Here is an 11,149-nt window from a genome sequence, read left to right as displayed (position 1 = left end):
CAACCGAGGTATGCAGCAAAGCATTTGTGAAGCCACAACACGCACAACCTTGAGGCGGATGGGCTACAACAGCAGAAGACCCCACCGGGTACCACTCATCTCCACAAATAGGAAAAAGAGGCTACAATTTGCACAAGCTCACCAAATTGGACAGTTGAAGACTGGAAGAATGTTGCCTTGTCTGATGAGTCTCGATTTCTGTTGAGACATTCAGATGGTAGAGTCAGAATTTGGCGTAAACAGAATGAGAACATGGATCCATCATGCCTTGTTACCACTGTGCAGGCTGCTGGTGGTGGTGTAATGGTGTGGGGGATGTTTTCTTGGCACACTTTAGGCCCCTTAGTGCCAATTGGGCATCGTTTAAATGCCACGGCCTACCTGAGCATGGTTTCTGACCATGTCCATCCCGTTATGACCACCATGTACCCGTCCTCTGATGGCTACTTCCAGCAGGATAATGCATCATGTCACAAAGCTCGAATCATTTCAAATTGGTTTCTTGAACATGACAATGAGTTCACTGTACTGAAATGGCCCCCACAGTCACCAGATCTCAACTCAATAGAGCATCTTTAGGATGTGGTGGAACGGGAGCTTCGTGCCCTGGATGTGCATCCCACAAATCTCCATCAACTGCAAGATGCTATCCTATCAATATGGGCCAACATTTCTAAAGAATGCTTTCAGCACCTTGTTGAATCAAACACAGTATTAGTATGGTATTCCTAGTGTATATGTAATTGTGGCCTGATATTGGAAAGACGCGTTAACTTAATTTTTTATGATACATATTTTGAATATCTATATTTCTCCACACAGACCAAATCAGACCAATTCATAAAATACAGTACAATTGTTAAATGATCCATCTTATGATCATTCAAGAGTAACTGAATAAGTTAGCTTAAAATAAAAAGTACTTTTAGGACCTCGGTATGCTACAGTATGCTGATACCTACAAATTGTATCTACGTAAATCTAACTATGGGTATTTGTGCCTAAATACCAAACTTAGACTTAAGAGTCCATACTGTTTAATTTGTAGGTGCTACCAAATAAACATTTGTGCATACGAAACTTGATGCCATACGAAAGGTGATGTATGGAATCCTACTTCATAGTCTTATCTCGCATTCAGATGTTGCCATCATGGACACATTTACAAGATTAATAGAGTAAAATAAAAAGTTACTTCCTTCATGTTATCCTCAGTTTTTTTAAGTTGGCTTGAAGGCCGTTAGTACTGTTTGTGGACAGAATAGGACAGATTTAGACAATGTTTTTTGGCAGACCAGCACAAGCCATGGCCCGGTAAAACACCAGCCAGCAAAGCTGTTTTTTCAGCCTCAGTGCATTCCAAAACAGAAAAGCAAGTGTTTATAACTGATGATTTGGGTTGTATCATTTGGCGTTACATGGTAGTAGTCACCTAAATTTGACAACATTTTCCACGGATACGTTTGAAGGCGTTCAACCGGTTCAACATCTAAGAGTGCAACAAAACAATGAAACCCTTTCTGACATCCATCCCCCAACCGCACAGATGGTGTACAGACAGTTTGACAAACCCCAGGGCATTGTCAGAAGGCCACGACCAGAATTAGAACACTGAGGGTATGTAACAATGTTGTAATAATCTGGTTTTAAGTGCAATTTATACTGATGTCCAAAAAAAGTAATGAAGTAGCTGATGTTCTGGAACATTTAGTATATTTTTTTGGGGTAGCATAGCCGTATCGGTTTCACCACCACGTTTGATAGGCCAGCTAGTGTGCGTCATCACCGTTTTTGCCTCCCATCGCTGTCAGTCTGTGAGCAGATGACGGGCAGATTGCAGAAGGAAAAAAGCAGGAGAACATTCAAGCTCTCTTTTTTCTGCACCAATAGGGACACTGGAGACTGTTTGTCTGTTCTGGCATGCTAAGTGAAGTGTTGAGAGACATCGCATCCCTCTACTGGCTTCTCTCTCTCTCTCCCTAAAATGGAAACTTCCCTGCTTCACTGTGCTTGGCTTTGATCTGTAACTGCATGCTTTCTGTCTGGGTTTTCCCACCATCCAGTTTCATTCATTTGGTTATACTTTACACAATGTTTCTATATAAAAATCAAGGCATAGAATAGACAATACAATGATTTAATGATATTTTAGATAAAGTAATTGTTTATGTCAACGTTATCTTGAAATCATTCCAAAACAAAAAGATTATTACCAAATTTCTCAGAATTGGCTGAGTCATAGGAATAGCAAGAAAAAACAATATTGCTTTTTACCTGGGGCTTAGGTCAAACAGAGAACATTTTGTTAGGAGATAGGATTCTGGATAGTGGGAGAACTGGATTACATTTTGTTTAGCATCTAAAGTCACATATGTTATTTGTGTTAGAAAAGATTATAGAGGAAGAGAGGAAAGGTGAAGGGAGATCATAATAGAAGAGATAGAGGCCTAATAAAAGTTCTAATCTCTTGGTTCTAAGTTCCTCTAGGACACAGTAGATGTGTGCAGAGGTATAGAAAAGCATTGCACTACACAAAGAACAGAGACATTTAGGATGAAGCCTGAGCTGAAGTAACTCTTGTCAAGCCAGAATGCTGGCTAGTGTGGACAAGCTGAGCTAGGTGACCAAAGATTTGCCAATGTTTATATTCTAAGGACCCGTTCAAGCCCATTTGCTTTGAAGTCAGAGGTGATTTATAGGTCAGATGATCTGTGCAATGCTCACTGATTACTGTGAATTAGTATGGACTCACCAGTCATGTGACTGGGTTGAGGAGAACAGTGTTTTGAATGAGTGAAAGCATTTTTAACAGTATCCAGGTTCTGCCTGTCAAACAAAACAGAAGGAAAAGTCCAAAGCTTCTAGCATTAGAAGGAGAGATAAAAGTGCTTCAATGTAAAAAAGAAAATAATGTCATGTCCTCCCTTCCCTGAGGTGCTCTGTCTTGGGTTGCTCCAGGTTGTCAGGGCAACGCATTAAGGGGCGTGGCGTCACTCTTTTGAATAGAGCCGGTACCAGCTGTTCCCTATCCCCAATCACACACCTGTTCCCGCTTGACTCATCACCGGCTGTATATCTGAGGAGCCCTGACGAACCGTCCCTGCCGGATCGTTGATCCACATCCGTATGTGTCACGGCTCACAACCAAATCCCTGAGATACTTGCGTGTCGATCCTGCTAATTCTGTTTCCCTGTGTTTGTAGGAATCTCCTGACAACCTTTACCAGCCCATGTATCGACCTCCTGCCTGTCCAAGACTACTCTGCCTACTCCCTGTCTGTACCTCTGCCGCCAGCCCGTGTACCGAACCTCTGCTTGCCCACGACTACTCTGCTTACTCCCTGTCTGTACCTCTGCCGCCAGCCCGTGTACCGAACCTCTGCTTGCCCACGACAACCCTCATATTAAATTGATTTTCACCGCACTCATCCAGTCTGCGTTTGGGTTCCTTTCAGATCTGACAGAACGATCCGGCCATCATGAACCCAGCGGATCTGGATGCCGTCCGTCAGGCTGTGTCGATGCAGGGCACCCTATTAGGACACCACAGCACCTCGCTTCAGGAGATAATGACTGGCCTGCAAAGCCTGTCTACCAGCGTGGCGGCTATCCAGGAGCGACTCCTGGATAGCCGCCCCCGGCCCCTGCTTCAGCACCCGCACCAGAACCCCCGGCGCCAGCACCTGCTCCATGCCCTGATAGGGAACCATGGGTTCCCACGCCCGAAAGATATGACGGAGATATGGGGCTCTGTCGTTCCTTTCTGTTGCAATGCGGCCTCGTATTCGATCAACAACCCCGCACCTACCCCACGGAGAAGTCCAGGATCGCCTTTGTGATAGGCTTACTCCGAGGCGACGCGCTGAAATGGGCGTCAGCCATCTGGGAACGACAGAGTCCGTACACCCAGACCTACAGCGACTTCACAAGCGAGATGAGGAAAGTGTTCGACCACCCAGTCCGTGGCAGGGATGCCTCCAAACGGCTGTACTCGCTCCATCAGGGGGTCCGCAGTGTGGCGGAGTACGCGGTTGAATTCCGTACGCTGGCTGAGGAAAGCAGATGGAATGGAGAAGCACTGCAAGCTGGGTTCTACAACGCCCTCAGTGAACAACTAAAGGATGAACTCCTCTCATATCCCGAGACCATGGGATTGGATGACACTATTTCCCTGGCCATGCGGGTGGACAATCGGATCAGGGAACGGAGGAGAGAAAGAAAGCGGGGCGGCCGTCCCCTGCAACCACTCTCCAGACACCCCGAAGAGGAGAGGCGTAACGGCCCACCAGCAGTTCCGGGCATGGAGAGGGAGGCGACGCCGGCGGAACCCAAACCGATGCAGTTGGGGCGCTACCACATAGACAAGGAAGAACAACAGCGACGGAGGGACAGCAACAGCTGCCTGTACTGCGGTCGTTCAGGTCATTACCTCGCCTCCTGTCCCCAGCGGCCGTCAAACCGACGGGCTCGCTAGACATAGGAGGCGTCCAAGCGAGCCACACGAACAACGACCTCCCAGGCCACAAACCACGCACACTCTTCCACGCAACCCTTACCGTCGGTGGCCACACGTGCCAATACCAGGCCCTGATTGATTCAGCTGGGGCTATCGACTGTCCGTTTGGAGGAGGTCATTGACGCAACCACCTTGGATGGCCGGTTATTGGCACGGGTTACGCACAGGACCAGGCCCGTGCGTCTCCGTTTATCCGGCAACCATCTTGAGGACATCGGGTTCCTCGTCATCCACTCCCCCCGGATCCCCTTGATCCGGGGGCACACCTGGTTAGTACGGCACAACCCAACCATCGATTGGAGGGCAAGGAAGGTGACCGCCTGGGGCACGGCGTGTTACTCCGAATGCCTCCGGTCGGCTTGTCCCCCGTCAAAGCGCCCGCCGGGGAAAGATGCACAGCCCCCAGATCTGTCCCGAGTTCCCGCAGAGTACCACGATTTGAGCGAAGTATTCAGCAAACAACAGGCTCTCTCTCTTCCTCCTCACCGACCCTATGACTGCGCAATTGAGCTACTGCCCGGCGTCACCTACCCTCGAGGCCGTCTGTACAGCATTTCCAAGGCTGAAAGGGAGGCGCAGGAAAAATACATCAGGGAATCCCTGGAAGCCGGGCTCATCCGTACCTCCTCATCCCCCCTGGGCGCAGGGTTCTTTTTCGTAGGCAAGAAGGATGGAGGCCTTAGGCCTTGCATTGACTACAGAGGGCTGAATAACATCACCGTGAGGAACAAATACCCCTTGCCCCTGATGAACACTGCCTTCGACCTGCTCCAGGAGTCAGCAGTCTTCACCAAATTGGACCTGCGTAACGCCTACCATTTGGTCAGGATCAGGGAGGGGGATGAATGGTTGACGGGATTCAACACCCCCCTTGGTCACTTTGAATATTTGGTTATGCCCTTCGGATTGACCAACGCGCCTGCAGTGTTCCAATGCCTGGTTAACGACGTGCTGGGGGACATGCTGGGGCGTTTTGTGTTCGTCTACCTGGACGACATCCTGATATTCTCCAAAACACCTGCCGAACACGTCCAGCACGTCCGGCAGGTCCTCCAGCGACTCCTGGAGAATAAGCTTTTCTGTAAGGCAGAGAAGTGCGAATTCCATGCCCGCACCGTCACCTTTCTGGGATACGTTGTGTCAAAGGGACAGGTGAGGATGGATAAGACAAAAGTTGATGCCGTGCTGGAGTGGCCAAGACCTGAGACCAGGAAACAACTGCAGCGATTCTTGGGGTTCGCCAACTTTTACCAACGTTTCATCCGGAACTACAGTCGTGTGGCTGCCCCCCTAACCGCTCTCACCTCAGCGCCAGGTCCTTCGTCTGGACCCCTGAGGCCGAACTAGCGTTTCGGGATCTCAAGAACCGGTTCACCACGGCACCCGTGCTGTCCCAACCTGACCCGTCCCGGCAATTCGTGGTGGAGGTAGACGCGTCGGACGTGGGGGCGGGGGCTGTCCTATCCCAACGAACGGCTGAGGACGGTAAGCTTCACCCTTGTGCCTTTTTGTCTCGTCGGCTTTCCCCCGCAGAGGCTAATTACGATGTGGGCAATCGGGAGCTGCTCGCCGTTAAGCTCACCTTGGAGGAGTGGCGGCATTGGTTGGAAGGGGCGGAGCATCCGTTTGTGGTATGGACGGACCACAAAAACCTGGAATACGTGAGAACGGCAAAACGCCTCAATTCCCGTCAGGCCAGGTGGGCTTTGTTCTTTGAACGTTTTAATTTCACGCTGTCCTACAGGCCCGGCTCTCGGAATGTGAAGCCTGATGCTCTGTCTCGCGCATTCACTGAGGAAAGGGAGGATGCTGACGCTCCGGTCGACACCATTGTGCCCGAGGGACGCGTAATCGGGGCAGTGCTTTGGAAGGTGGAGGAGGATGTGCTGGCTGCTCTTCGGACCGACCCGGGTCCGGGCAGCGGTCCTCCTGACCGCCTCTTTGTCCCTGACACCGTACGCCCGACGGTGCTGCAATGGGCACACGCCTCCCGGCTGACCTGTCACCCCGATACGGCACGGACCATGTCCTTCCTTAGACGGAGATTCTGGTGGCCCTCGATGGGGAAGGACACTCTGCAGTACGTTGCAGCATGCCCCACATGCTTGCGGAACAAGGGCTCCAACAGGCCCAGTGCGGGCCTCCTGCGTCCTCTGCCCACTCCTCGTCGTCCCTGGTCGCACCTGGCGCTGGATTTTGTCACCGGCCTTCCGGCCTCTGAGGGTAATACCGTCATACTTACCGTGGTCGATCGTTTCAGTAAATTCACCCACTTCCTTCCCCTGCCTAAACTCCCCACAGCCAAGGAGACCGCGTCCCTGCTCGTCCGGGAGGTCTTCCGCATCCATGGGTTGCCTTGTGACGTCGTCTCCGATCGGGGTCCCCAGTTCACCTCGGCCGTTTGGAAAGCCTTCTGCACCGCAATCGGAGCCACGGTCAGTCTATCCTCCGGGTTCCACCCCCAGACCAATGGTCAGGCCGAACGGGCGAATCAGAAGCTGGAAGCCACGTTACGTTGTCTGGTCTCTACCAACCTGACCTCTTGGGCAGCCCAGCTGCCGTGGGTGGAATATGCCCACAACACTCTCCCTACGGCCGCCACAGGTATGTCCCCCTTCCAGTGTCTCTATGGCTATCAACCGCCTCTGTTTCCCTCCCATGAGAAGGACCTGGCCGTTCCATCCGTCCAGCATCACATATGACCTGGCATAGGGCCCGGGCGGCACTTCTCCGTGCGGTGGGTCAGTACCAATGGCATGCCAACCGCCACCGCATCCCAGCGCCCGCCTACGCCGTGGGTGATAAGGTATGGCTCTCGACCAAGAACCTGCCACTGAAGACCGACTCCAAGAAGTTGTCGCCCAGATACATCGGCCCCTTTGTGGTTGGTAAGGTCATCAACCCCGCAGTGGTTCGGCTCAAGTTGCCTCGGTCCCTCAGGGTCCATCCTGCGTTTCACGTGTCCTGCTTGAAGCCGGTCCTCCTCAGTCCTCTGCTGCCTCCTCCTCCTCGTCCGCCCCCCCCTCGGTGGGTCGATGGGGGTCCAGTCTACACGGTGCGCCGGATCCTGGAGGCCCGCCGGCGGGGGCGGGGCTTCCAGTACCTTGTTGATTGGGAGGGGTATGGGCCGGAGGAGCGGTGTTGGTTGCCTCGGCGCCAGATCCTGGACCCCGGGTTGCTGCGCGCCTTTTACCTGCGCCATCCTGGTGCGCCGGGTGGTCCGCCTGGGGGGCGTCCGTCGGCGGGGGGTACTGTCATGTCCTCCCTTCCCTGAGGTGCTCTGTCTTGGATTGCTCCAGGTTGTCAGGGCAACGCATTAAGGGGCGTGGCGTCACTCTTTTGAATAGAGCCGGTACCAGCTGTTCCCTATCCCCAATCACACACCTGTTCCCGCTTGACTCATCACCGGCTGTATATCTGAGGAGCCCTGACGAACCGTCCATGCCGGATCATTGATCCACATCCGTATGTGTCACGGCTCACAACCAAATCCCTGAGATACTTGCGTGTCGATCCTGCTAATTCTGTTTCCCTGTGTTTGTAGGAATCTCCTGACAACCTTTACCAGCCCGTGTATCGACCTCCTGCCTGTCCAAGACTACTCAGCCTACTCCCTGTCTGTACCTCCGCCGCCAGCCCGTGTACCGAACCTCTGCTTGCCCACGACTACTCTGCTTACTCCCTGTCTGTACCTCTGCCGCCAGCCCGTGTACCGAACCTCTGCTTGCCCACGACTACTCTGCTTACTCCCTGTCTGTACCTCTGCCGCCAGCCCGTGTACCGAACCTCTGCTTGCCCACGACTACACTCATATTAAATTGATTTTCACCGCACTCATCCAGTCTGCGTTTGGGTTCCTTTCAGATCTGACAAAAAATGAAGGCATGGTTACCAATTTGGGGTAATGCTTTCCAATGGCTGCAAAAGTTTGACACTGTACATTTGCCTTTCTCAAGGTCACGCAGTCAGAAAGCTAACAGCACCATCATTAAAGCTAAGATCTCACAGCTCCAATCAGTCAAACCATCTGGATGTCTCAACATTTTGTCCAAGAAGGATTTTCTTTGGATAACTAGACCAGGGAGACGGTAAGAATAATCTCGATTATTCTAATTACTTTACTAGAGTTTGTCATTTCACAGCAACAGTGATTATAAAGAAAGGAAGCTAAACCTCCTCTCTAACAAAATGAAACCCCTCTCTTCTTCAACAACCTGTATTTATGCCCAAAAAGCAACAATATGTCTTTTTACATTTTTCAAAACCTTCTTTCTGCAACCAGAGCGAAACTTAATTCCTGTGCACAATTCAGACCAAAGTAACTTATCTGTCAATTGTGTCCCAGTGTCTATGCTTCCACGCAATAGGACCCCCGGTCAGCAGACGTTTCATAGTAGCACTGAACTACATGATCTGATTCACCCAATCATGGGAGTGATAACTAAAACTCAAGTTGAATCAGGTGTGCTAGCTCAGGAAAAGTTTAAAACATGGAATGGCTACTGGTCCCAGGGGAGCGGTTTGAGAACCCCTGCAACAATGGTGGGTGGAGGTTTCTCTTCACGGTCCTTGCTTTGCTGTGAGGAGTTTTTTTAAATCAGAATTTGTTATTCACTTGAGTTACTTGAGACGGAAGACAATTCATGTTGCTATGGGTCTATACACCGATCAGCCATAACATTATGACCACTTGCCTAATATTATGTAGGTCCCCCTGTTGCCACCAAAACAGCCCTGACCTGTTAAGGCATGGACTCCACTAGACCTCTGAAGATGTGCTGTGGTATCTGGCAACAAGGCGTTAGCAGCTGATCCTTTAAGTCCTGTAAGTTGTGAGGTGGGGCCTCCATGGATCGGACTTGTTTGTCCAGCATGTCCCACAGATGCTCGATTGGATTGAGATCTGGGAAATTTGGAGGCCAAGTCAACACCTTGAACTCATAGTTGTGTTCCTCAAACCATTCCTGAACCATATTTGTTTTGTGGCAGGGCGCATTATCCAGCTGAAAGAGGCCAATGATATCTGGGTGCACATGGTCTGCATCAATGCTTAGGTAGGTGGTACGTCTCAAAGTTACATCCACATGAATGGCAGGACCCAAGGTTTCCCAGCAGAACATTGCCCACAGCATCAAATTGCCTCCGCTGGCTTGCTGTCTTCCCATAGTGCATCCTGGTGCAATGAGTTCTCCAGGTAAGCGATGCACATGCACCTGGCTATCTACGTGATGCAAAAGGAAACGTGATTCATCAGACCAGGCCACCTTCTTCCATTGCTCTGTGGTCCAGTTCTGATGCCTACGTGCCCATTGTAGGTGCTTTCGGCAGTGGACAGGGGTCCGCATGGGCACCCTGACTGGTGTGCGGCTACGCTGCCCCATACGCAAAAAAAACTGCGATGCACTGTGTGTTCTGACACCTTTCTATCAGTACCAGCATTAACATTTTCAATTTGAGCTACAGTAGATTGTCTGTTGGATCGGACCACACAGGCCAGCCTTCGCTCCCCACGTGCATCAATGAGCCTTGGCCGCCCATGGCCCTGTAGCTGGTTCACCACTTTACCTTCCTTGGACCACTTTTGATAGGTACAGAACACTGCAGACTGGGAACACCCCACAAGGGCTGCAGTTTTGAAGATGTTCTGACACAGTCGTCTAGCCATCACAATTTGGCCCTTGTCAAAGTTGCTCAGATCCTTATGCTAGCCCATTTTTCCTGCTTCTAACACATCAACTTTGAGGGCAGAATGTTCACTTGCTGCCTAATATATCCCAACCACAGGTACCATGATAACGAGATTATCAATGTTATTCATTTCACCTGTCAGTGGTCATAATGTTATAGCTGATTGGTGTATAGTAGTGTTCTAGGCTTGGGGATATTAAAGAGACTCCTTATGTTTATGCATAGGACAGTAAAACTTAGGCACATAGAATTTTTATTTTTTTTTATAATTCAGAACTATGACAAGATGCCTGGTGTTCTTGAATTGGGAATGTGAGAAGATCCATGGTGTTCTTTCCATTGGGACGGTGAAGAGAAACTTGGGTTTCCACGCTTGGGACTGTGAAGACTATACTATTTTCCATATAAACCAAGAAGTGTTGCAGCCAGTCTCTCCTCTACTTTTAGTCAGTGGAGAATGTATTGGATACTATTAATATTAGCCCTCCTACAGTGAATGTTAATTCTTCGTGAAGGGAGAGATTTCTGTGAGTTTTCTACGAGGGACATACAGGTGCTGGTCATATAATTAGAATATCATCAACAAGTAGATTTATTTCAGTAATTCAATTCAAAAAGTGAAACTTGTATAATGTAGACATTCATGCCACACAGACTGATATATTTCAAGTGTATTTTAATGATTATAACTAACAACTAATGAAAACCCCAAATTCAGTATCTCAGAAAATTTTAATATTGTGAAAAGGTTCAATATTGAAGACACTTGGTGCCACACTCTAATCAGCTAATTAACTCAGTGATGGTTTGGGGTGCCATGTCATCTGCTGGTGTTGGTCCACTGTGTTTTCTGAGGTCCAAGGTCAACGCAACCGTCTACCAGGAAGTTTTAGAGCACTTCATGCTTGCTGTTGACCAACTTTATGGAGATGCAGATTTCATTTT

The sequence above is a fragment of the Esox lucius genome, chromosome 19 (genome assembly GCF_011004845.1).
Source record: "Esox lucius isolate fEsoLuc1 chromosome 19, fEsoLuc1.pri, whole genome shotgun sequence".
NCBI classification, from domain to species: domain Eukaryota; kingdom Metazoa; phylum Chordata; class Actinopteri; order Esociformes; family Esocidae; genus Esox; species Esox lucius.
The sequence above is the reverse complement of the archived record's forward strand: the minus strand, read 5'-3'. Positions refer to the sequence as shown.